We start from the raw sequence: 27,728 nt of genomic DNA on the forward strand, positions 1-27,728 counted from the left end.
TTAATAATATGGTGCCGCAACAACTAATATGCTTATTGACTATACCTTGTCATATTACACTGTTTTATTCTACCCACTCAACTGTATAGCACACAGCTATATATTCACTATAAAATTACGATACTATATATTACCTTATACATTGTATTAAACATTACACTTTAATACTATTTATTATTATATAATATGCTATACACTATACGATAAACCGTCGCGTGAAAAGTACTAAGAGGAAGCAACGAAATATGTCAATGGGAGAATGGTGGTAGGAAGCTTGCAGCGGAGCAAAGAATCCATTCCCTGCGGAGTGCATATCAAGAGGAATTTGGCATATTTATGGGAAATGCAGATATGCGATTAGTACTACTTGTGAGATAGGTGGGAGGATTGGCGAGGGGTTTAAAGTCATTATGCCCATGCATAATGACATTATTAACATTCCTTCCTTTTATTAATTCTACCTTACTCCCTCCCTTTGATACTGCTAATCCTGCATAATGCATGGGCATAATGACTTTAAACCCCTCGCCAAACCTCCTACGCATTTCACAAGTAGTACTAATCGCATATCTGCATTTCCCATAAATATGCTAAATTCCTCTTGATATGCAAATTATTTTGTCAAGATGCTCTTTGCCCCTCCATCCCAGCATAAATAGTCGCTCCAAGCCTGGAGCGTGCCATTCAGACTCTGTCTACTTGACAGACCTGTTCTCCACCTGAAGACGGCTGCTTGCGTTGTGGCCGAAACGTCGTGAGAATTATTTTATTATGTTTTATTTTTATTATTGTATTACTTCCCTTCTACGTGACTTTACCGAAAGAACCAAGAAGATGAATCCCTGCAGTCACGAAAGCTTTAAATCGAAGTTCGTGAATATCGACGGAATACTGTACATGCTGTGCACATACAGCCCGTTTGTCAATCCACTGTGCCTTGCAACACATGAGTAATATTTTACCATATGTTGCACATTCGAATTGAAGGACGTGGGCAGGTGCTCTAAATCACAACACATTTGTTGTGATAAATCTGTAAAATGCAACAGCACGTGTGTCACACACAGCAATCCTCAACCGAGTCGCCATTAACCACGTGACTGGTGTACATCAATAACCCTGCCAGCCACCCACAGGCCCAACTCAGTTATCGCATGCTGCTGTACACACGCGCATTGGTATACTGCACAGCACATAAGGACTTTCACAAAACCACACTTTACTCTCTGGCTGCATGAGGAAATAAGTTTTTAAAATAGTGGTCCATTCCTAATGTGCCACACTTTCCCCAAAAAGAATGAGTGTCGTCTCCACACTCCATTTTTCCCCTTGCAAATCTTTTGCAGTGTTTTTTCTTAAACTGGTCATGAAAGGAGTTTATGAAATGGTGAAAACAATTTTTATATGGATCAAATCCCTTCCAAGATAGTGCCACTACATAATCTCTCTATTTTGGATGAACTCCAACTCTTTGTGCACGAAGAGACAGGAGCCCAAGTATTGTATTATGCTTTTGAAATTACCAGACACTCTGGTATTATTTAACCATGCTTCACATTTTACTGACCAGAAATGATTAGGATTCTTTTCCTAGTACCTGTCAAGATAAAATCCTTTGCAGCTTGTTAAGGCCGTGTGGAATTTAGCTCTTAGGTACTTACTTATTGGCCTACCAACATACTTGAAACCTTTTCCTCACCATTTTTTTTCATCTTAAGCAATAACCCCTTGGTTAACATATTAAACACATCACTTACAAAAAAATCTCAAACAAATGAACAACCATATAACCATCTTATAGTTTGTCTTGATCACCCATTTTGTAGTCAAAAGTCTCTTATTTCATAACTGTTATTCCTCGTGCTATCGGGCTCCCTCACGATGGTAGGTTCGCCCAACTTGTCATAGGTGATAGTCTTTGACTGTCTCCTCTCTCTTTGAGGGTGAAGTCTCCTGTTGTGATGACTACTCTCATTCTCTTCATCACTCTGTTCCAAGTACCTTGCAGATTCACTTGCTGGACTCAACTGCTCTCCTTCATTATTTATAGCTAAATCGGTCTCACCGTATTCTGATCCCTTCGGCAAGATCTGTTCCTCAGTTGCTTCAGTTAACTGATATTCACTCTCTGAATCTGTCTCTCTGCTCTCTGTACCAGTTGGTGATAAATGTACCTGGGCTGCTGCCGATAACTGTTGTTCACCGTCTTGTGTGGATGGAATTCTTCCGCTTCTGAGTTTAATGGTGACTCCGTGTTTTGTATTGCTCTAGCTTGCTGAACAGTTTTTGGCCAACTGAAGTAACCTCTGTCAAATCCTTCCTCCGTTTCCAACTCACTGTCTGTTGATTCCTGCGTGTCTTTCCATGGGCCGCTTGTCCTTGTTGGGTGAGTTCTATTTGTTGCCTTATTACTCCGTTGCTTTTGTGATGGCTGCTAAATTGGGAGGAAGTTACAAGGTAGCAGCACGGCTCTCAGGTTTCACCTCATAAACTGGGATGTCATTTACTTATTCTCCCAATGACAACATACACCCTGTCCTCCCAGTAGGAGCGAATTTTGCCTGGTCCCCCTTTCTCACTCATGTTTCTCACCAGGACACGATTGCCTGGCTGTAGCTCTGCCCCATGAATTTTCTTGTCATACTGGCCCTTTACTTTAGTGGCTTATTTTGTTGCACAGTCGGATGCTATTCTGTAGGCTTCCACAATCCGCTGTCTCCACTTCTCCAATATTGGTTATCGGATCCTTACTCTCCCTGGTGTTCAAAACCAAATATAAGATCCACTGGTAGTTTTGGAGACCTCCCAAACATGAGATAAAATGTGAGATTCCTGTGGTTTAACTACGAGTACAGTTATAGGCATGCACTACCTTGGCCAGGGAGCTCTTCCAATCTGTCTTCTGCTCTTCAGAGTCCTTAACATTGACAGCAATGTCCTGTTGAATCCATCTACCTGTCCGTTACCCTGTGGGTGGTATGGGGTAGTGTGGGAGCCTCTTTTTCCACAATTTTTATTTATTTAGGCCATCAACTGATTCTCAAATTCTCTTCCCTGATCATGGTGTATTTTTGTGAGGAAACCAAATTTAAGGGCGTAGTCATTAAACAGCTTGTCAGTCACTGTTTTTGCTGTTTTGTTGGTTGTAGCATAAGCTTGAGCAAATCGTATAAAATGATCCATTACACCCAGGATATATGCATATCCCTGCTTACATGTTTATAGGTGCAGGAATCAATGGAAACCATCTCAAAAGGGTATGTGGTTTTGATGTTAGACAAATGTGCCCGTGTTGGTGTGTTTGGCTTTCTTTTCTTTAGGCAGTCACATACCTTTGTGACAAAATGCTCGACGTCGTTCTGCATCCTGGGTCAATAAAATCGATCTCTGATCAAGTTCAATGTCCTTTCCACGCCAAGGTAGCCCATTTCTTGATGCATTTCTTCATAGACCAATGGGTGATACTGTTTAGGCAATATCAGCTGGGACCTGGTATTGGTTTTCCGGTACAGAATTCCCTCCTTACAGATATGAACCTTTGCCCATTCTCTTAAAAATGCCCTCACATCATGGTTTTCTGTATGGCTTGCTTTTACCGTGGGCCTTTGATGTTTGACTTTGTACTCCAATACTTTGCCAATGACTGGGTCTCTTTGCTGGGCTTGTCTGAGTTCACCCCTTGGGATCGGTTGCACTGAGCAAGCTAGTGAGTCACAATCCTATATTTCAATGGCATGGAGTGGTATCAATCTGGACCAGGCTGTTGATTCCTCATGCTGAATGGTGACTCCCTGCATTGTGGCACTAATCACCTCTTAGCTGACTTTTTCAGTGCACTGAGCTATGAGTCCATCAATGTCCAGTGGTATCCTTGACAGTCCATCAGCATCTGCATTGGTTATACCCGGGCGGTACTTGATTGTGAAATAAAAGTCGGTCAATTCGGCAACCCATCTTTGTCCAGTTCCATTGAGTTTGGCAGTGGTGAGGACATAGGTGAGGGGATTATTGTCTGTGCATACCACAAACGAAGGGCTGTGATACAGATAATCCCAGAAACGTTCACACACTGCCCACTTCAGTGCCAGAAATTCCAGCTTGCCTGAGTGAAGGTGGGAATTTTTCTCTGGTGGAGTGAGAGTTCTGGACCCATATGCTATGACTCTTATTATTCCATCTTGCCTCTGGTAAAGGATAGCTCCAAGGGCTTCTTGTGAGGCTTCGCAATGTAAGACGAATGTTTGATTAAAGTTTGGGTATGCCAATATCGGTGGACTGGATAGGTGATTAACCAACTGTATCAGAACACTTTGGTGCGAATCTGTCCATGTTATTGGTGTTCTGCTAAGCAGTTGGCCTGATTGTATTCCCTATACTGTTTTGTTGTTTGGAAATTGCCTAGGTGTTGTTAAAAGAAAGTCATACAGTGGCCTGGCAATACTTTAAAAGTTCCGTATATACGACCTGTAGTAAGAGATGAATCCCAGCATCATCCTTAGCTCTCCCATTGTTGCAGGCTTCCTTGCTTTAAGTGCAAGGAAGGCCATAGTATAGCTATCTTTCGATACAATTTTGACTAAGTATCGCACCTTTCTCTGGAACAACTCACATTTCTTGGCTGTCAGTTTGACACCATGCTGTTGATACCGACGCAAGACCATTTTTTACATGCCGCACATGATCTTCAAAGGACTTGCTGTGAACAAGGTTGCCATCCAGGTACAGTGAGGGAAAAAAGTATTTGATCCCCTGCTGATTTTGTACGTTTGCCCACTGAAAAAAAAATGATCAGTCTATAATTTTAATGGTAGGTTTATTTGAACAGTGAGATACAGAATAACAACAACATCCAGAAAAACGCATGTCAAAAATGTTATAAATTGATTTGCATTCTAATGAGGGAACAAGTATTTCACCCCTCTGCAAAACATGACTTAGTACTTGGTGGCAAAACCCTTGTTGGCAATCACAGAGGTCAGACGTTTCTTTTAGTTGGCCACCAGGTTTGCACACATCTCAGGAGGGATTTTGTCCCACACCTTTTTGCAGATCTTCTCCAAGTAATTAAGATTTCGAGGCTGACGTTTGGCAACTCGAACCTTCAGCTCCCTCCACAGATTTTATTTGGGATTAAGGTCTGGAGACTGGCTAGGCCACTCCAGGACATTAATGTGCTTCTTCTTGAGCCACTCCTTTGTTGCCTTGGCCGTGTGTTTTGGGTCATTATCATGCTGGAATACCAATCCACGACCCATTTTCAATGCCCTGGCGTAGGGAAGGAGGTTCTCACCCAAGATTTGACGGTACATGGCCCCGTCCATCGTCCCTTTGATGCGGTGAAGTTGTCCTGTCCCCTTAGCAGAAAAACACCCCGAAGGAGAATATTTCCACCTCCATGTTTGACGGTGGGGATGGTGTTCTTGGGGTCATGGGCAACATTCCTCCTCCTCCAAACACGGCGAGTTGATTTGATGCCAAAGAGCTCCATTTTGGTCTCATCTGACCATAACACTTTCACCCAGTTGTCCTCTGAATCATTCAGATGTTTATTGGCAAACTTCAGACGGGCATGTATATGTGCTTTCTTGAGCAGGGGGGCCTTGCGGGCGCTGCAGGATTTCAGTCCTTCACGGCGTAGTGTGTTACCAACTGTTTTCTTGGTGACTATGGTCCCAGCTGCCTTGAGATCATTGACAAGATCCTCCCGTGTAGTTCTGGGCTGATTCCTCACCGTTCTCATGATCATTACAACTCCACGAGGTGAGATCTTACATGGAGCCCCAGGCCGAGGGAGATTGACAGTTCTTTTGTGTTTCTTCCATTTGCGAATAATCGCACCAACTGTTGTCACCTTCTCACCAAGCTGCTTGGCGATGGTCTTGTAGCCCATTCCAGCCTTGTGTAGGTCTACAATCTTGTCCCTGACATCCTTGGAGAGCTCTTTGGTTTTGGTCATGGTGGAGAGTTTGGAATCTGATTGATTGCTTCTGTGAACAAGTGTCTTTTATACAGGTAACAAGCTGAGATTAGGAGCACTCCCTTTAGGAGTGTGCTCCTAATCTCAGCTCGTTACCTGTATAAAATACACCTGGGAGCCAGAAATCTTTCTGATTGAGAGGGGGTCAAATACTTATTTCCCTCATTAAAATGCAAATCAATTTATAACATTTTTGACATGCGTTTTTCTGGATGTTGCTGTTGTTCTTCTGTCTCTCACTGTTCAAATAAACCTACCATTATAATTATAGACTGATCATGTCTTTGTCAGTGGACAAACGTATAAAATCAGCAGGGGATCAAATACTTTTTCCCTCACTGTAAGGCTGATAGATTTCATCCCGAAGGCCAGACAGGCAGTCCTCCATGCTCCTCTGGAATTCTGCTGGTGCTGAACTCAAGCCAAAGGGAATACGCACCCACTCATATAATCCCCATGGTGTGATAAAAGCTGTGAGGGGGCGACTTTCTTCATCGAGGAAGCCTAGATAGTAGGCTTTTCCTTGGTCTAAAACAGAAAACCATGAACTCCCACTCATACTGTCAAGCTTGTATTGGATCCTTGAAATGGAATGTCTGTTAGGAACAGACTTCCGATTCAGCTCTCGGTAATCACAACATAAACTCATGTTTCTTCCTTATGCAGACAATGGGTGAAGAATATTATTATCTTGATTTTGTCCCCCAGCCTCGATTGATCAAGTCTTGCAGATACTGCTTAACTTCATTATGCAATGGTTTTGGGACTGAAATGTACGTCTTTTGCACTGGAGTCCTATCCTTGAGGGTGATATTCATTTTCAATGAATGTCATCCCTAGAAAAATAATGGCATTCTTCTCTGAGCATAATCTTGGCGGAAATTTGCTGCTCTTAATTTTGAAGCTTTCGTGACTGCAGGAATTATTCTTATTTGCTGCTCCTTTGTTAGGTGGTCCAGTTTTACCAATGGGTCCTATTTTTCACTTTGCTCTTGAAGTTTTGGTCTCAGCTGCAGCCCCTTGGCTTTTGCTCCACAAGTTGTGTGGTCACCCTGTGTTTGTTGGCATGTCTGATCCTGAATAGGGGTGCCTTGGTGGTACGCTACAGGTCTTACTGCTGCTGGATATACAGATTTCACTCGCTGTAAGTGTCCTAGGGTGACCCGCTGATCATTGATCTGTAAACCCTCTGGCCATTGGGGCTTATCTTCAGGGACAAACAGCATCACTTCATCTCCCTCCAGCTGTCCCAAATGAACCATTGTGGCTTGAGCTGGTGGTAGCATCACTCTCTGCTTGCCTGTCTTGACTGCCCCACCATCACTGCCAGAAGACAACAGGTGGATGAGGACTTCTGTGTCTCCCGGAGTGATGGAGAAAGCTGCACCCACAACCCCCACTTAATGGGGTCCGCAATTGGCTCTCCTCGATGACTTTACAACCAATAATCGGATTTTCTACAATCCTGGGGTCACTGGATACCAGCATTGGAATGAGAAAGCATTGACTGGTCCCAATATTACTGTTTAATCTGAATGCCACCTCTATCTAGCCTGTGAATGGTATTTCTTTTTGGTGAACTGCCATGCCAGTAATTGTACCAGTCCCCAAGAGCTCTTCAACTGGTCTGACTCTTGACTTAGGTAGATGCTCTTTTCGCCAAGCTTCATTTATAACACTGTCTTGAGCTCCTGTGTCCCAGAGGGCAGATGTTGATACGTGGTCCAGTGAACACTTCACCATGCATTTTTTCTCAATTCACTTTAACAGTCTGTTGTTGCATTTAGGCCTGAGAAAGCTAACCTTGCCCATATTTGGGTTCCTCCACTCTGGTGTCTTTTCACATTCTGTTTTCTTCTGTAATGTGTTGATTGCTCGGCAGAGTACCTTGTGCTCTGGCCAGTGTTGTTTTTGGCAAGTATTCGAGCAGTACTCTACTGCGTGATAACCCTGGCACTTCTGCAGTCTTACAACATCATTCTCTTCACATAAACAGTAATGACACCCTTGGGACTCTGGCGTGTAGGTTACTGCTGGTCCCCCTGCAGCAACCCTCGCCAGTTTCCTTGCTGCTATCGAGAGGCTCGACATCCACGGGCCAGGTGTATCGGCTGGCCACATTTGAAACAATGGTCACATGTACCACCTGATCCAGCCTCTTGGTACATCTTACAGCCTCTTGGTCGCATTTCTCTATCTTGGGCTGGTTGTTTCCAGTGTCCTCGCTTGGTGTCTGGGGTGACATCATCCTGCCACCTCCTCCTGATCTCTGCAACTTCATCCCTTAACTCTCTTACCATTTTTCAATCCCATCTCGAGATGGCCTTTCAGTTGCTGATGTCTTGGTGCCCTTCTCTGGTTTGGTCCTGGCATTTCCATTGTTGGATGGTTGTATTGGTGATGTAACCACTTAAAATGATCCCTGTGAGTCCTGCTGACAGCTTTCCCTGCTACCCTTCAAATCAGCTTGCAGTTAATTAATTTCAGTCATTTTGGGAGCCAAATTATGTTAGAGCATGTTTACTCTCTCATGTTCAAAGCTGGCTGCTTCATTGACGTTTTCAATCAGCATCTCATCAGTGACAGTGATGTCATCCAGATGGGGTTTTATTTAGAATTGTATAGGGTCACTGAGCAATCATGTGCCAATCGATCTCAGGAATTTCCTGCGTAGGAAATCTGGATTGTACTGATCATCAGCTCCTTTTTCTTTAGATGCAAATAATAGTCTGTCGTTTAATTCGATAGCTCAGAACAAAACGTTGTGTGCAGTTTCTCTTGGCTCCTGAGAGATGTTCATCAACTTCTGATAGAGATCAGATGTGCTTTCTTCTCTATAGTGTCCTTTCAAAATGGTTTTTAACTTGTAAATATTCAAATCAGTTTTTATTTCTAGCATGTCCCTCAAATTTAGACCAGGACTGATTGCTCTGACTACTGTCTCAATTATGTCAGACTCAGCATGGCCCAATACGGGTTCCTGTGTCGATCTGGTGCATCAGATTGGTGTAAGATAACTTGTATTTCTGCACTCTTTCACCAAATCTGCCCGTAGATCCTGAATTCTCTCCGTATTGTGACTTCAGGCACATTTCCTCGTCTGGCCATTCGTATGGGATCCAATGCTGCTGTGGTGTTTGTTCCACCTTCACTTGAGGTTTTCCTTTCCTCAAGGGTTTTTCTGGATTCTTCTTGTGACTCTTGTATTTCACCATCCATATCTTCAGATAGTTTTGATGGTGGCAGTGTTTGGCCTGTTCCCTTGCTGTCTTTGTCTTTCTGCTGTATTGTTTCAATGAAAGACAGCAGGTTTTGAATATATACACAGACCTCATCATCTTATTCTTGGTCTTAAACTTCATCAAGTACTATTTCTGTCATACGAATCAAAGCCTGTCTGCTTTTATCTTCACCAGTCTCATCATATAGGGAACATTCAAATATCTGCATGTTTCCATGAGCTGGGCTCTCTGCAGCTGATTCAAAGCAGTACTGGCCTTGTCCTTCAGCTGTTCCAGTGCCATGATGTGAAGACCATTCAAATCCTCGCACGACTGTCTTTACATATGCTGCCTGTACAATTGCTTGGCCCGTCTTGTTGGAAGAGTTGATCCCTGTTAGTGAACTCTGGGAAACTCTCCTACCAGGCTCGCCAAAATATGTTGCACACTCCACATGAAGGACGTGGGCAGGTGCTCCAAATCGTGGACAAACACATTTATTGTCGTCAATCTGTAAAATGCAACAGCACATGTGAAGTATTGGAAAATGACGGCAGGAAACTCCTTGACGGGAACACACTTCTTTTATTAAATCTTGACTTGTAACAATACAACGCGTGGCCTCTCTTCTTCACAATGCGCTTCTCTTGACTCTGGATTCTGTGCTGCTGGCTCTCTGTGCCTCGTGTAGACTCCGCGCCTCGGCTACACTCCTCTCTCGCCTCGTGTAGACTCTGCGCCTCTGCTACACTCTCCACTCGCCTCGTGTAGACTTTGCATCTCTCTCTCTCTGGCTACACCGTATGCATACTCGGCTCGTGTAGACCTTCCTCTCTCTCTGGCTACACCGTATGCATACTCGGCTCGTGTAGACCGTTCTCTCTCGCTGGCTACACACTATACATTACTCAGCTCGTGTAGACCGTTCTCTCTCGCTGGCTACACCGTATGCATACTCGGCTCGTGTAGACCGTTCTCTCTCGCTGGCTACACACTATACATTACTCAGCTCGTGTAGACCGTTCTCTCTCGCTGGCTACACACTATACATTACTCAGCTCGTGTAGACCGTTCTCTCTCGCTGGCTACACACTATACATTACTCAGCTCGTGTAGACCGTTCTCTCTCGCTGGCTACACACTTATACCTTACTCTCCTCTACTCTCCATTACTCTCCATTACTCTCCATTACTCTCCATTACTCTCCTCTCCGGGCTCTATCTCTGCACCTTCGTCTTCATTCTTAGATGGTTCCACTTCTGCCCCTGCTCCTCTGTGCATCACCTTATATACCCCTTCTTCCCGGGAGACGGAGCGGATGCGGACCTCAACGTCGGCACCGCTCCTCAGTTACCCAATCCCCACGCGCTATCCCTACGATCCGGTTCCGCTCAGCGCGTGTTTCCACTCCCCGACCAATCACACCGCGCTGCTACCCGATCACTCCCTCTGGGCGCGTCACCGGCACACAGCCAATCAGCAGCACTACCCCCACCCGCGCACTGACGCCTGCTCCTCCCCGTCAGCGCGCGTCACCACACACACACCCGTACATACGCGCTGGCACACGACATACACACCCAGCGCGCATCACCACTACATCACCCCCTCCCACATAGCTCGCAGCCGGCCCGGCTGCTAACAACAACCAACCGCGACGATAAAACGACAACCAACAAAAAAAAACCCCGTAACCCCCCGAGTGTGCCCCGTAACATAACACAACAACAACAACAACAAGAATAACTATGTACAGATTGACAATGAACCCGAAAAGTCAACAATAACACGATACGAGCAAATTCGAAACGAACGCGCCCCACGTCCCTGCGACTACACGCAGTGACGAGGCGCTCCAACTGCCCCGACTCCTCACGAGGCAGGTCATGCAAAGTAGCACGACCTGGCGCGAGTCCGTCTGGCTGGTCCATCGTATGGGGCGGGACACTGACGACCGTCCGGCGGTTCCGGCTGCTCCAGACGGCGCGGAACGGGCCTGAAAGGGCCGGCCCCGCCGCGGAGATCCGGCCGCCGGTGATCGGCAGCTGTCAGTTCCGAGACACCTGGGAGCAGATCAGGCGAAAATACGTGTGGATCAGGCAGAGACATTTCCCCCTCTGGGTCGCCGGTCACGTCACACGCCCGGCCATCACGACACAAGGGGAGGCCATATGGAGGCGAGAACGGTTTCAGTCGGGAGGGGTGAACGTACCAACGGCGCTTTCCCCACTTTATCTGAACGCACTGGGGCCGTGCAACGCGCACGACCTCCACGGGTCCCCTCCACGGTCTCAACAATTTAGGCGACGTAGCCAAGGGTGCCTGAGGGCAATGCAGCCAGGCCCTGTCACCTGGTTTCCATTCGTGCATGGACACCTTCCGTGCCCGCAACCGTTCATTAGCAATTTGGCGAGCCCGCGAATTAAGCCGCGCGGCCTCCCTCGCCTCTGTCAGCTTGTGAATATTAAACTTAATATGTTCTGCCAAATTAGAATTAGTTCGTGGAGCGGACAGGCCAAGTTGCGTTTCTATTGGCGGGTCAGCTTCCCGACCGTACATCAAATAGAATGGGGAAAACCCCGTAGCTGCATGGGGGGCCATTCTATACGCGGCAAGGACTCCCGGGACCTGCAGGTCCCAATCTACATGTGCCTCGCACACCTGCTGGCACAGCATGGAAGTCAAGGTTTTGTGGAGTCTCTCCACCATCCCGTCAGTCTGCGGGTGGTACGGGGAGGTACGCACCTTCTTGGTACCCAACAGATCGCACACCTCTTGCAACAATTTACTCGAAAAATTTTTACCTTGGTCGGTCAGCAGGCGTTCGGGAGCCCCCTTGTCCAGGACATAGCCCTGGACGAAGGCATCCGTCACAGCCGCTGCCGACTGGTTAGCGAGAGGCCACGCCATAGGCCATCGGGTAAAGTATTCGACCCCCACTAACAAATATTTATTCCCTCTCGGCGTGACTGGGAAGGGCCCCAAAATATCGAGTGCAACGAGCTCGTTGGTACGCGAGACCTGAATAGATTGCAGCGGTGGATTAGCTGCCACGGCCGGTGGTTTACGCCTGGCGCACTCAACGCACCCCTTCAGAATATGCACCACATGACTTCCCGTTCCCGGCCAGTAATAGTCACGCTGAAGCAGGGCAAGCGTCTTGTTAACTCCCAAGTGCAAGAGGCGTTCGTGTGCCGCCAAGACAACCCTCCCCCTCACAGCGGAAGGCACCACGAGTGCGTTCCGCCGGGACAAACTGTCCCATTTCAATAACACGCCCCGCTCAAGTACATAGGAGCCGGTACGCTCCTGGTCCCCCTCGGGACCCCCAACCTTGCGGCGCAATGCTAGCAGCGAGCTGTCCGCCATCTGGAGGCGGCCCCATTCGCTGAGCGACAGCGAGAGCAGCGAGTCCCGACCCTGAGAGGCAGTGGAATCATCCCCGATCGGTGCGCCCGCTGTCGCAGCCAGTGCCCCCATCTCCCCCGCAAGCGTCGGTTTACAGCGCGCCGATCCCGACAAACACGCGCATTCATCACAAGGCAACAACCGCGACAAGCAATCGGCATTCGTGTGTCGCAACCCCTTACGGTACGTAGTCGTAAACTGATAGTCCTGGAGGACTTCCAACCAACGCGACAACTGGCCCGAGGGCTGGGCGACCCTCAATGAATACTGTAGCGCCGCGTGGTCCGTTCGGACTGTAAAGTGACGACCATAAAGATATGGCCTAAACTGCTGCACAAAAAAAACAATGGCAAGCAGCTCGCGACGGGTGACACAGTAGCGCTGCTCCGCCGGAGACAACACCCTACTACCGTAGGCGACAACTCTTTCGACACCCCCAACGACTTGGGATAGCACCCCCCCAATGCCCGTGTTGCTAGCATCCGTGTCCAGCAAAAAGGGACTGGCAAAATCGGGATAACACAAGGGTGGGGCACCCACCAAGGCGTCCCGGAGGGAGCGAAACGCGGCCTCCTCCTCCGGTCCCCATTTGAACTTCACTCCCTTCGCCGTTAGAGCATGCAAGGGTTTTGCAATAGTGGCGAAGTGCTCAACGAACCGCCGATAATAAGAAGCAAACCCGATGAAACTACGCACGTCGGAAACGGACGTAGGTGTCGGCCACGAACCGACACAATCCGTCTTCGCGGGATCGGTGGAGATCCCCGAAGAATCGACAATGTGACCCAAGTATCTAACGGACCTACGAAGGAGGTGACATTTGGCCGGTTTAAATTTCAACTTAGCCGATCGCATTCGCAAGAACACCCCTCTCAATCGCCGGAGGTGTTCCTCAAACGTTTTACTGAAAACAATGACATCGTCCATATAAATCAAGCATGTATCCCACTGCAAGCCCGACAAAACCAGCTCCATAAGTCGCTGAAACGTCGCTGGAGAGGAGTGAAGTCCCATGGGTAACCGGTTAAACTGGAACAGCCCCCCTGGAGTCCGAAATGCTGTCTTAGGTTTCGACTCTTCGTCGAGCGGCAACTGCCAAAACCCCGATAACAAATCAAGAGTCGAAAAATATCGCGCACCAGACAATGCATCGAGGGACTCATCCATCCTGGGGAGCGGATACGCGTCAGCCACAGAGATCTTATTCAGGCGACGGAAATCAACGCAGAATCGCAGGGACCCGTCCTGCTTCTTAACCAGCACAATAGGCGCCCCCCACGGGCTAGAGGAGGGCGAAATAATATCGGCTTCTAGCATATCGTTAACAGCCGACTGAACATGTTCCTTCTCCACGGGACTCAGTCGGAAGGGATTTAGCCTGACCGGCGCCGCATCGCCCGTTTCAATGTGATGGTGCAACAAATCCGTGCACCCAATGTCATACTTATGTTTACTGAATACATCAGAGAATTCAATGAGCAACTCGCGCAGCGCACCCAACTGCGCCGCCGACAAATCGTCCGAGGCGGCACATAACGAATGGACCCACTCAAGGTCTTCCCTTGGCTCAACGTTCCGCGCGGGGCTCGAGCCCACCTGCGCAACCAACCCATCATCCCCAGGGACCTGCGCCGCGTGAGCCAGCACGGTGCCCTGCGGAATGACAGCTGGTCGCGACCCCGCGTTCAAAACCATCACAAACGGATCCCTGTCAGCCCGCACCAAAGTGTGAGCCACCGATAAATCAAGACCCCCGACAGCCTTGTTAGAAGGACCCAAAAGCATACTCTGTCCCGAAGCCTCCCTCACCCATGGTTTCCGCAACCGGAGGGGAATCAACATCTGTGAACCCGGGGGCACTTGCACTGTCTGCGTTGCCACCGCTTGTATCGTAGCGCACGCCGTCCGAATGTCAGTAGGGCCCGTCAAAAATGAAATCCGGCGACCCGATGGCAGTTCAATGCATCGTTGATCGATAAGAATTTTAATGGGCATTTTAGCCAAAAAGTCAGTGCCCAAAAGACACGGAACTGCCAAAGAAGACGAAACGAAAACGGGTCCCGACAATTTGATATCTCCAATGCAAATGGACGCCCTAACCTGACCGATAATGCCCAACGATCCCCCATTAGCGGCGTAAAATGGCACATCCACTGGAAGCAGCGGACGACATTGGACCGGAAGAATATTATAAATGAGGTCCGATATAATAGTTGCCGATGCCCCCGTGTCCACTAACACCCTAATCTCAACCCCATCAATAGATCCCGTAACAACGGACGAACCCGCCGAAGCAGCCACAATTCTATGCCCCAATTCCGCCCATTCAATGTCTCCCTGGTCCCGGCCGAACCCCCCTCGCCGAACCGAATCCCCGAACCTTAACCGGCCCTCCTCCGCCGCAACGCGGCGTCCCATGTGTGCCGAATAAACAGGCCGAGCGTGTGAGGTGCCGCGACTTGCCGGGGATTGTAGAGATGACTTGGGCTCTCGGTCGTCGTCCAGCCGAGCTCCCATGGCGCGCTGCCGCGGAGCGCGGCACCCGGACGCCACGTGGCCCCGGAGGCCGCAGTTATAGCACGTGACGAGGGTCGGAGTAGATCTTGGTTGCTCCGACTTTCGGCCCGATCGCAGAGGCGACCGGGCCCCCGGCCTCCAGTCCCCTGGTCGTCCCGTGGCGAACGCCTCCTCTCGGCGACCACCAAACCCGGGGCTGCGACGACAGCAGCGTTGCAACCAACGCCTTGCTTCCGTTGTAGGGCCTCGTGCGCTTGAATACTCGTGGCGACTCTCAAAGAAGAAATATCAATCTCGTCAGCTGTGTTGATAGGGACCCCCAGGTCCTGCGCCAACTTGAGCAGCTGCTCCAAAACCATCGCGTCTTGGCCCTCCTCGTCCATCCGAGGGAACGCAGCATCAGCAAGAGCCAGCAACGCCGTGCGATAGGCCAGCGCGGTCTCCGTGGCCGCTTTCCGTCTTGCGTAGAACTGATGGCGGCACGTAGAGGGAGGCCCGTAGACCCTGGCCAACAAACCCAGCGCATCCTTCAGCGTGGAGCGGTCCGACTTCCGTGCAGCCCTGAAGGCCGCGAGCGCATCGTCGTCCAGCATGGCGGGCAATGCCCGCAGCGCCGTAGCATCGGACCACGCTGACATCTCTTGATGCGCCAAAAACCTTCGCTGAAATTGGCCCCAGTCTCCGCCTTCCGCCTTGAAGGCTGACAACGTGGGCAGGCGCTGCTGAAAAATGAAGTCATCCGCCTCGTGGTTCCTCTCCGCCTGTCCGTCGGTGTCTAAGATGGCGGCTCCAGCAGCAGACGTAAGATGGCGGACCCCCTCGCGCGCTGATGACGTCGATGCGCGCGCTTGGGAACCCACCACCACGTGGCGCTCGCCGTTCCCGCCAAAAGTAGGCCCAGGCGCAATGGCGGGAATCCCCCATTCGTTTTGGCGGGAATCTGCGGGGCGACCTTGTAAAATGTCCCCCACCGTCCCCGCTCCTCCCGACGAGCTGATCTCCGCCAAGATGGACGCGGCGGCGAGCAGCAGCTCCGCCAGTCGGGAGTGCGCCTCACGAAGCCCGGCGTCTGTCCCCGGTCGCTCGGCCGGCGCCGTCGACGGACCCTGCAGCGTGGGCAAGTCCTCTTCCTCACCCCCCGCCACCAGCGGCCCCGAGTCGTCCAGGTCTTCCTCGCGGTCAATCCCGTGGGTCCTACGGGTCTTCCTCGTCTCCATACTTGGAAGCCCGTTTCACTTCTGACGCCAGATGAAGTATTGGAAAATGACGGCAGGAAACTCCTTGACGGGAACACACTTCTTTTATTAAATCTTGACTTGTAACAATACAACGCGTGGCCTCTCTTCTTCACAATGCGCTTCTCTTGACTCTGGATTCTGTGCTGCTGGCTCTCTGTGCCTCGTGTAGACTCCGCGCCTCGGCTACACTCCTCTCTCGCCTCGTGTAGACTCTGCGCCTCTGCTACACTCTCCACTCGCCTCGTGTAGACTTTGCATCTCTCTCTCTGGCTACACCGTATGCATACTCGGCTCGTGTAGACCTTCCTCTCTCTCTGGCTACACCGTATGCATACTCGGCTCGTGTAGACCGTTCTCTCTCGCTGGCTACACACTATACATTACTCAGCTCGTGTAGACCGTTCTCTCTCGCTGGCTACACCGTATGCATACTCGGCTCGTGTAGACCGTTCTCTCTCGCTGGCTACACACTATACATTACTCAGCTCGTGTAGACCGTTCTCTCTCGCTGGCTACACACTATACATTACTCAGCTCGTGTAGACCGTTCTCTCTCGCTGGCTACACACTATACATTACTCAGCTCGTGTAGACCGTTCTCTCTCGCTGGCTACACACTTATACCTTACTCTCCTCTACTCTCCATTACTCTCCATTACTCTCCATTACTCTCCATTACTCTCCTCTCCGGGCTCTATCTCTGCACCTTCGTCTTCATTCTTAGATGGTTCCACTTCTGCCCCTGCTCCTCTGTGCATCACCTTATATACCCCTTCTTCCCGGGAGACGGAGCGGATGCGGACCTCAACGTCGGCACCGCTCCTCAGTTACCCAATCCCCACGCGCTATCCCTACGATCCGGTTCCGCTCAGCGCGTGTTTCCACTCCCCGACCAATCACACCGCGCTGCTACCCGATCACTCCCTCTGGGCGCGTCACCGGCACACAGCCAATCAGCAGCACTACCCCCACCCGCGCACTGACGCCTGCTCCTCCCCGTCAGCGCGCGTCACCACACACACACCCGTACATACGCGCTGGCATACGACATACACACCCAGCGCGCATCACCACTACACATGTGTCACGTACAGCAATCCTCAACCGAGTCGCCATTAACCACGTGACTGGTGTACAAGTCTGGTTAATCAATAACTCTGCCAGCCACCAACAGGCCCAACTCAGTTATCGCATGCTGGTATACACCCGTGCATTGATGTACTGCACAGCACATAGGGACTTTCACAAAACCACACTTTACTCTCTTGCTGCACGAATAAATAATTAAAAGTGGGCCATTCCTCATGTGCCACACATACTTCACCACGCTGCTCAGTGGAGGTTGAAGGTGGGGGAGTGTAGATGGATTTTGATACTCTGCCCTCTACTGCCCACTTAAGCACGGTGGTCACCCATCCAAGCACTGTCCAGGCTCGACCTTGCATACAGATGTGTAGTGGCGTATATTGAGCCATTACGTCGTCTAGCGCCAGCTACTGAAGAAAGGGTGGAACTGTCTGTTGTTGAGTCTCTCTGGTGACGGTCAGAGAGAGGGCAAGTGAGCACGTGACAGTATGGGTGAACCCGAGAGGGCACGTGACCAGGTGAAGGTAGCGAGGGGGGCCAAGGGGTGGCGAGAGGGACATGTGACATGTGGCCCAGAACCTTCTAGAAGGACCCAGAAGGGAGCGTGGCCGGGGGCGGAGCCGGGCCATGCTCAGGGGCATATAAGGGTGGTCCCGAGAGCCGATCTGGGCTGTCTTCAGGAATCAACCCGCGGTGCTACGTCTCCTCGCTCTTCGGTCTTCGGTCATCACGTATGGCATCACGAGTCAGGCAGTACGTTACTGACCTGACTCAGATGAGTAGTTATCCCGTTGGGGTCTGAGTTAACCGTGGTAGTTACCACCTATATCGTTATGTGTTGTGGGTGTAGATATAAATGTGTTGCCTCCAAGTTAAAGTGTGTGCTTCCGTGGAAACCACTGCAGATGTAACGAAGTAGACACCAGGGATGTCGAGCTTATTGAAACACGCGGCATAGAAGGGTTCACATTATAAAACATGAGCAATAATTAATCATTGTACTTTGCATTATGTCTATGCTGGTGGCAATTCCCGCATATGTCTTCGCTGTGTAACTGAATCGTTGGATAAAAAAATAATTTTAGGGGGAAAAAAAGATAACAATTCCCGCTATAAGAATCCGAGTGCGTTCAGGACTCCGATGCGTCGCGACTAGTTACACCACATCACCACGACCACCACAATCCACGCTTTCCATTTGTATACAACAGGTTGGTTAACATGTAAATTAGCGCCGCAATGGCGAGATCTTAATTACCTTGTCTGGTGTACAGGAGGTCGTGGATTCGATCCAGACCCTGACGCCTACTGTATACAGAATTTGAGTTTGCGTGTCTCTCTCCCCGTGGTCACGTGGATTTTTGTCCGGGTCATACGGATTTCCCTCCACATTTAGTAACATGTGTTTCGAGTATTGGTAGCTATAAATGTCCACGTGATTTACCACTTCGCTGAGCTTTCATTTGTGACCAACTCGCTTCTGAAAAAGAGCTATATAGCTCAGTGGGTCTTACCTGGTAAAATAAAAATAGTGGTTTAGTTAGTAAAAGTGTGGCCCTACAGTTGCTTGCTCAAGCCACCACTGGCAGAAGGCACACCAGTCGCGAGAAAAACAAAAAAAAAATGTTACTACCACAAATGATAGTTGAACAAAGTGCCTTATTGTGGGAGACTTATAGCAACCAAATACTCTAAATGCGTGATGTTGATTCTAAATCGGGAGAGAAAAAACAGAGGACCCAGAGAAAAATTCACTCGACCACGGGGAGAGAGATAAATGCAAACTCTAAATATACAGGCGTCAGGGTTGGATTTGAACCCGTGACCTCCTGTTTAGCAGGCAAGGCAGTTAACATCTCGCCACCGTGATGCACTCTCGAGGGTATTTGGTCTCCTCTTCCATGTTGACTAAACGTGTTGGGAGAGGTGCGGGTACCCACACTTTACATCACCGCACACGGCCTCCTCCCTTATAAAGGGCCCGGCATGCACGGAAACTTTTTAAATAACCAAAAATAAATTGTAAACCGTCAATTGGTCAAGAAGTGGCCCAGAGTCCAAGCTCCTGAAGTGTCCACACTCTTGAGTGTAATCTGGAATTAAGGCACGGTCGGTATCGTTCTTGGCTTTGAGTGCGAATAGAAAGTATGCACAGGTGGTTCCACTATTCCACTGGCATTGGCAGCCCATTTTCAGTGGTGAATATAAATAGAAAATAAATAAAAAGAGAGGCAGATATGTTCCGCTATTGGCCATCATTGCCGCTCATTATGTAAAAGAAAATACAAGTCCCATCACAAGGGAGAAACACAAACAAATAGACAATTTTTTCTAAATGTTTGTCTGTATTGAAGTCGGCTGTACGCCATATGGACCTGAAAACTCAATTTCCCTGCACAATAATATGGGGTAAACCGTATGGGTTGACAGGTATGCCTTCCCCGCACACATTTTAAAGTTCACAACCGCGCACGACTAATCGTTTGAAACCCATACGCTCAAGAAAGGCGGCTGTTCATAGCTGGAACCGAATAAGCTCGCCCCGATCAATAAAAAAAAGCATGCAGGCAGTTGCTCAGGATTGCTGCTATGGGGGGTGGGAAGCGCTCACCTACCCCGGTGCTGTCAGGCGATTGCACTGGTTGCAACGTGCTCTCCATTCACACAGCAGCCCAGGGGGAGAGTGGGTGGAGGTCGTGGGGGGATGGTGCCTTCCTGGTTCGGCGCTTTTGCACTAACGAGACGCGCACGTGCGCAGCGGATGATGGCAGTGACGTTGATACCAACCGGCCAACCAGTTTAACACCAACCTGCCACCACCATCCTGCGGTTGGTGTAAGGCTGCCACATTGGATAATTCCACAGCAGTAGGAGTCCTATGCGATCGTCAGGTGCGCAACGATCACAGCCAGGATTCCTTGAAGATCACTCGGCCCACAAAATAAGAACCCGCACCGGGAGCCGCGTGAGCTGGAATTGACAGCACATGGAAGAGGTGTCCATCAAAGCGCCCGCGACGCCAACGGTTTCACATCTGAATCGTCGGCAAGGTCTCCATAGCACCGATGCTTCAGGAGGACGTCTGGGGAGGGCAAGCAGGCCACTGGCATCAGAGCCTCTGCATCTCACCTCCGTCAACATCCACAGAAGTACTCGCTGTAATTGCGAATGGGGTCCTACGTTGGACGTGACAATTCGTGGGCACGTGGCAGTAGCCAGAGCGTTAAAAACGCACACTCCTCACACTTTTGTAATGCGAGCAAGGACAGGGTCATGTGAGTGTGGGCGGAGTCAGGGTCGCGTGCGGAGGAGGAGGAGTCAGGGTCACGTGAGGGGGAGGATATAAGGGGAGAACCGGAAGGGGATCGGGAGTGGAGACAGAATAGAGAAAGGAGAGGCCACGCGGAGTGCTGGCGAGGAGTGGCGCGATTGCCACGAGGCAGGAGTCACGGTACCGTCGGCCAGCAGTGTTCGTGGAGCAGCGGTGGGTGTCTGCAAGATGTGCGGGAGCACACGGAGCAGCAGGGTGGCTGCTGGGTGTGCGGAGTCACACGGAGCAGCAAGGGGGCTGCGGAGTGCGCGGAGCACACGAGCAGCGGTGTGGCTGCAGAGAGAGAGAGCGGGAGCGGAGGACTCAGACAACGTGCGGAGGCACGAGGCAGAGAAGGTACGGGTCGGAGCGGAGGCATCGCGGGGTGCGAGCAAGAACCCAATAAAGAACACGGAGAACAACATCGTCTGAGAGTCCTTTATTACACTGGGGTCAGAAGTGAGACATGTCGAAACAGCTCAAAAGAAAGGCCATACCTGCACCATCTTCTGCGCCATCTTCTGAAGACAACGACGACCTTTCTCCGGCGGTGGCGCTACCAACAATGGAAGGCGGAGGCGAGACAGGGACGGGCGACGCGCCGAAAGTGCAGGATGTCGCCGGCGCAGCGGGACCGTCTCCGGGGGTGGGCGCCGAGGAAGGGTGGCGACACGTGGCAGCCCAACTTGAGTCGCTGAAGGCTGTTTTAACTCAGCTTTGCACCCTGGTGACGCCCACGACGAGTCCGGGGAGCCCGAGCCGACGGCAGCCAAGTGGGGCCTTGTCGTCGCTTCCAGCCCTCTCCGCCACGCGGCACGGGGCCGCCATCTTGGGCGTGCTCGGGGAAGAACGGCGGGAAGACGCCATCTTGCCGCCTCCGACGCGGGAGGACGCCATCTTGGGAGTGGTCGGAGACGAACGACGGGGAGCCGCCATTTTGAACACGTTGCAACGTGACGCCATCTTGTCGCTACCGCATGGGACATCATCGGCGAATGAAGGCGGCGTGGGGACCTGCAGCCAGCGTCTGACGACTGTGAAAGAGTTCTCCATTGGTGGAGATTGGAGCGCATTCGCCTGCCGGTTTCAAGCGGCGGTACGATCCGCTAAATGGACTGATGCGGAGGCTTTGGAGGTCTTGCCAACGGTTCTTGCCGACAAGTCCATCCGGTTCTTTCGTTCCATCAAAGCCGCTAAGAAGACGACGCTACAGGGGGTCTTTGAGGAAATGGTGGAGGTGTACGAGCCCCCGGACGATGCACACCGCAGGTTCGTGCAGCGGCAACGGGCACCTGAAGAATCGCCGGTGGCATTCCGGGGCGCGGTGATCGAGTTGGCAATGGCCGCATGTCCAGAGACTGAGCCCTATTTGTTGCAACCCCTGATACTGGGCAAAATGTTGGAGTTATCCCGGGATTTGGGCATCCCCATGCCCGTGTGCGGCCACGATAAGTTGACGTCCCGGACGGCGGCCAAGTGCCTGGATGCCCAATTCAATCTTCGCCGGTGGAAACAGGTGACGGCGTGGACAAGGAGCCCCACAGTCGACGGTGGTGCAACAGGAGGGGTCCTGAAGGAGGCCGTCTACGTTCGGGACGAGAGGGGTCCAGAGGAGCTGACGGCGGCATCGACCCAGTGGCCGCCTCGGGGGGGAGCGGGGTTGCGACCAGGGCCGCCGGCGCGGGAGCGACAAGACAGAGGGGGTGCTGCACGGTGAGCCGATCTGGCATGTTTCCGCTGCGGCCGTAAAGGCCACTTCGCCAGGGAATGCTGGGCTCGCGTTCGACAGCCGCCCCAGCAGGAGGCCTCGGTCACAGACGCGACGGGGAAGGACCACCCACGACAGGCGAGTCGGTACACATCAGACACCCGGCAAGGCCTGTCACCTCATGCATCACCATCGATACGCGGGCCGGGTGCCATTACTGATGGGGGGGCGTTCGGTGGTCAGCGTCGCTTGCTGACGCAGTGGCGCAAATTGGCACGGAGAGTAGTTGCGGCCGCTACGGGCTCGTCGACCGTGCCGGGGTCGATCCAAGGGATAGACGTGCGCATTTTGGTTGATCCGGGAGCGTCAGCGACCATTATCTCCAACGTGATATTTCACCTCTTGTCCATTCTGCCGGGGCGCGTGAGGCCGGTTTACGACTCTTGCATAGCGGCGAACGGGGGTAGTATGGGCATTGTGGGTCAGGTGGACGCCAATATATCGGTTGGGGGTGTTTCAGCTACTGGGACAGTGTTGATTTCCAGGTCTCCCGCGGTGCCCTGTTTGTTGGGAACCGATTTCCTAGCCAAGATGCCAATTCAAATAAGGGTGGATCATAATTGTATTGAATTGCCGGGGGGTCGGCGTGTTTCATTCTTGCCGTCACCCTGGGGCCGGGCAGCTCCTGACCGTCAAGTGCAGGTGCTGTCCGAGGTATCGGTCGATATTCTGCCTGGCTCGCAGATGCTTATTTCGCTGCGGTATCGGAAACCGGTGCCTGGAATCGAAGGGACGGTGGGTGTTTTGTTATCACCGTCTGCTGCTATAATGAGTGGCTTGACGCTGGTGGGGGCACAGACGATTGTCCGGCCGGGTCAACCTCCGTTTTTACAGGTATTGAATGGGAGCGGGGAAAATGTTGTTGTACCGGCCGGAACGGTTTAGGCTCACGCTACAACTGCTTTCACGAGCCATGGCGATCATGACCGTCGAGGCCTTGTAGGGGGGGTATCGGTCTCAACGTCACAGGACGATCGATGGATTGCCGAGTTGTGCCGTGAATATACGTCTTCGACTGCGGACCAGCGGTCCGTGCTCCGCGCACTGTTGGGAAGGTATTCCGACGTCTTTAGTGCGGACGATTTCAATTTGGGTCGCACCTCCTTGCTTTCCCACCACATTGATAAGGGGGATGCCGCTTCGATTTGGATGAACCCGCATCGGTTGAGTCCGCCGGAGCGGGATCACATTCGCGGCGCAGTGGAGGAGATGCTGGCCGCCGACATTATTTCCCCGTCAAACAGCCCGTGGGGCACGCCGGTGGTCCTTGTGAAAAAAAAAGGATGGGAAGCTGCGTTTTTGTGTGGATTTTCGCAAATTAAATAAGGTGTCGATTGCGGATGCGTACCCCCTGCCGCGTATGGACGATTCCCTCGATGCCTTGTCTGGGGCGAATTTTTTTTCTACTCTTGATCTCTCATCGGGATTCTGACAACTTCCCCTAGACGAGTCCTCGAGGGAAAAGACGGCCTTCCGGACGCCGCAGGGATTGTTTCAGTTTAATTGTCTTCCCATGGGCCTGAACGCCGCCCCCGCGACATTCCAGCGGCTGATGGAACTCGTGTTAACGGGTCTGCAGTGGGAGACGTGCTTGATATATTTAGACGATGTTATCATTTTCAGCCGCATGTTTGAGGAACATTTGCGGAGGTTGGACACGGTGTTTGCCAGAATGCGTTCGGCCAATTTGAAATTTAAGCCCAAAAAATGTCACCTTTTACAACGATCCGTGCACTATTTGGGCCACATTGTTAGTTCCGACGGGGTCGCCACGGACCCGGAGAAGATGGCGTGCGTCCGTAACTGGCCGACTCCGGCCTCGGTGGGCGACGTGCGTCGGTTTGTTGGGTTCGCCTCATACTACCGCCGATTCGTTCCTAACTTTGCCACGATCGCGAGGCCGTTGCACCTCCTTACGGCTTAAGGCCGGAGATTCAGCTGGGGACCAACGGAAGAGGCGGCGTTTCAGGGCCTGCGCGATCGTTTGGCGTCGGCACCGACGTTGGACTATCCAGATTTCACTCGACCTTTTATTCTGGATACTGACGCTAGTGACACCGGGATTGGGGCTGTTCTCTCCCAGTCTAAGAACGGCGTTGAACGCGTGGTTGCGTACGATAGTTGCGTGTTGTCTCCTGCAGAGACCCATTACTGCGTTACTCGCCGCGAACTTTTGGCCATTGTACATTTTCTTCGCCAATATCGGCCGTATTTGTACGTCCGTACGTTTATTGTGCGCACGGACCATGCGGCTTTGCAATATGCCCTGCGAGTCGACCAACCGTCTGGCCAATTGGCACGATGGTTGGAGACTCTGCAGGAATTTTCGTTTGATATTCAATATTGGAAGGGCACGCGTCATGCGAACGCGGACGCACTCTCCAGATTGCCGCAGGGGTCCCCTTGCGCTTGCGCTTCGGGCACGAACAGATGTACGCGGGTTCAGCAACCCCCTCGGCCTGTTGTGTCCGCTGATAAAGTGCCCGAGACTCCCGTTTGCCCGGGACCGGTTGAGGTGCCCGGTGTTCCCGTATGCCCGGTACCAGCTGAGGTGGCCGAGGATCCCGTGTGTCCGGGACCGGCAGATGGCGTTTTGAACCTGCCACGTTCGGTATGGCTTCGCGAGCAATTGCTCGATGAGTCGCTGGGAGCCATGCGGAGTCGGGCTGCAAAGGGGACGGGGGGCCTGCTGTCCGGTGGGACGCCGGAAGCCAATCTCCGGGATGAGTTGCTAATGTGGAGAGAAGGGTTGCACGATCGCTGGCGCCTGGTGGTGCCGTCGTCGTTACGGTACGAGTTGGTTCGGACTCTGCACTCCAAGACGTTGTTACATCTCGGGGTGCAGAAAACCTTGTTAACGTTGCAGCAGGACTACTTCTGGCACGGCATGACGACTGATGTCGTCGGGCACATTCTGGCGTGTCCCGACTGTGCCCGGCGGAAGCCACCTAAACAACCATATGTTCCACCAGTGCAGTCCATACAGGTGTCCCGGATTAACGAGTTGGTGGCGTTGGATATTTTGGGGCCTTTCCCGCCGTCCGCTCGGGGGAATACATTTCTGCTGGTCGGGGTGAAATATCTTTCCCGCTGGGCTATGGCTTGGCCCTTGCCCGACCAGTCGGTGGCGTCTATCATGGACGCGTTCCTGTTCGAATATGTAATGGGCAAATGGGTGCCGGAAAGGTTGCTCACAGACCAAGGGCGAAATTTTTCTTCTAAATTATTGGCTGAGGTGTGTGCTGCACTGGGGACCAAGAAAGTTTGAACGTCTCCCTACCACCCTCAAACGGATGGCATGGTGGAACGGCTTAATCGGACCCTGTCGGCTATGCTCTGTCACACGGTTAGCGAAAAGCAGGCTGATTGGGATTTGCACATCCCTGTGGTGCTCTCTGCATACAGGATGACGCCTCATGCGTCGACGGGGTACTCACCTTTTTTTTTAATGTTGTGAGAATGTGCCGCCGATGAACGTGCAGCTGGGTACGGGGGTGAAGGGTCCTGTTAAGCCTCTTCCGGAGTACATTCGGGATGCCGTTCGTCGCGTGGCGGAGGCACGGGAGGGGGCCAGATTGGCTACAGCTAAGACCCAGGCCCGGAACGAACGTTGTGCTCAGCGCTCGGATGGGGAATCCCCCTGGCGAGTGGGGGACATGGCCTGGCTGCACTGCCCGCAGGTGCGGGTGGGGACCTCCCCCAAGTTGCACAAACCATGGCAGGGGCCGGTTGTGCTTATCGAGGTGACTAGTCCGCAGTCCGCGCGTGTTCGTTTCGGATCGCGGCGCTGGTACGTGCATACGTCTCGATTGAAACCCTACGTGGCCCCACGGCCGGATGCGTCATCTCCTAACGTTGCCTTGCCGGTGTCTGTTGAGTCCGACGCGCCACTGACTTTGCCTGTTCAACCTGCAAGCACGCCTGTCGTGCCTTCTACAGACGGACCGGCCGTGACACGGACAGAGACAGTGAGTTCTGCTCCGGGTGGGCCTACCACGGCGACGGGGACACTTGGCCCCGCCGCCCCTCCAACCCCGCCGCGGACGCATTTGCTGGAGACCCCGGTGACGGGTCTCCTGGGGGTACGGGACTCTGACATTGGCGGGACTCCAACAGCGGCGGGCGGTTCCGATCCCGCCGCTCTTAAAATCCTGTCGTGGTCACGGTCTATGCGGGGGCTGCCCCCCGTTCAGGACGGGCCGGCGACCCACACGCGTTCCAAGTCTCTTTCCTTTCGTTAATTGTGCTATTTATTGTTGTTGTGTTGCTGTTGTTGTGTTGTTGTTGTTGTTATCATCTCCGTTGTCTTGTTATGCCTGTTGCTGGACTCTTGCTCGCATTATTTTGCTCTGTTGCAGCCGGGGACGGCTGGGTTTTTCTACACGGGGGGGGGGGGGGTCATATAATGCGAGCAAGGACAGGGTCACGTGAGTGTGGGCGGAGTCAGGGTCACGTGCGGAGGAGGAGTCAGGGTGGAGAATATAAGGGGAGAACCGGAAGGGGATCGGGAGTGGAGACAGAATAGAGAAGGGAGAGGCCACGCGGAGTGCTGGCGAGGAGTGGCGCGATTGCCACGAGGCAGGAGTCACGGCACCGTCGGCCAGCGGTGTTCGTGGAGCAGCGGGGGTGTCTGCAGAATGTGCGGGAGCACACGGAGCAGCAGGGTGGCTGCTGGGTGTGCGGAGTCACACGGAGCAGCGAGGGGGCTGCGGAGTGCGCGGAGCACACGAGCAGCGGTGTGGCTGCAGAGAGAGAGAGCGGGAGCGGAGGATTCAGACGACGTGCGGAGGCACGAGGCAGAGAAGGTGCGGGTCGGAGCGGAGGCATCGCGGGGTGCGAGCAAGAACCCAATAAAGGACACGGAGAACAACATCGTCTGAGAGTCCTTTATTACACTTTTGTTCACGGGCGCGCGATCCTCCGCTGTGTGTCGCCGATTATGGCCACAGCAGGTGTCATGACCACCCCAAGTCTTTTTTTCTTGGAGTGCAATGGCCCGTAATAGGAGCATTGCAGCCCTATCCAAGTGAAGTATCACAGGAAATGTACCCGCGGAGAACAGCTCGCAATGTGAAAAATGATTTGCATTCATTAAGCGTTGAATTCAATTGAGGTGTCTCAATGTGCTGTAACAGGACGTAAAAAAACAAAGCTGTAATACATGACAGGGATAAGGGAAAAGTAATGACAATGTAAAGGCAA

This window comes from Lampetra planeri, chromosome 2 (genome assembly GCF_965212315.1).
Source record: "Lampetra planeri chromosome 2, kcLamPlan1.2.h2, whole genome shotgun sequence".
Classification (NCBI taxonomy): Eukaryota; Metazoa; Chordata; class Hyperoartia; order Petromyzontiformes; family Petromyzontidae; genus Lampetra; species Lampetra planeri.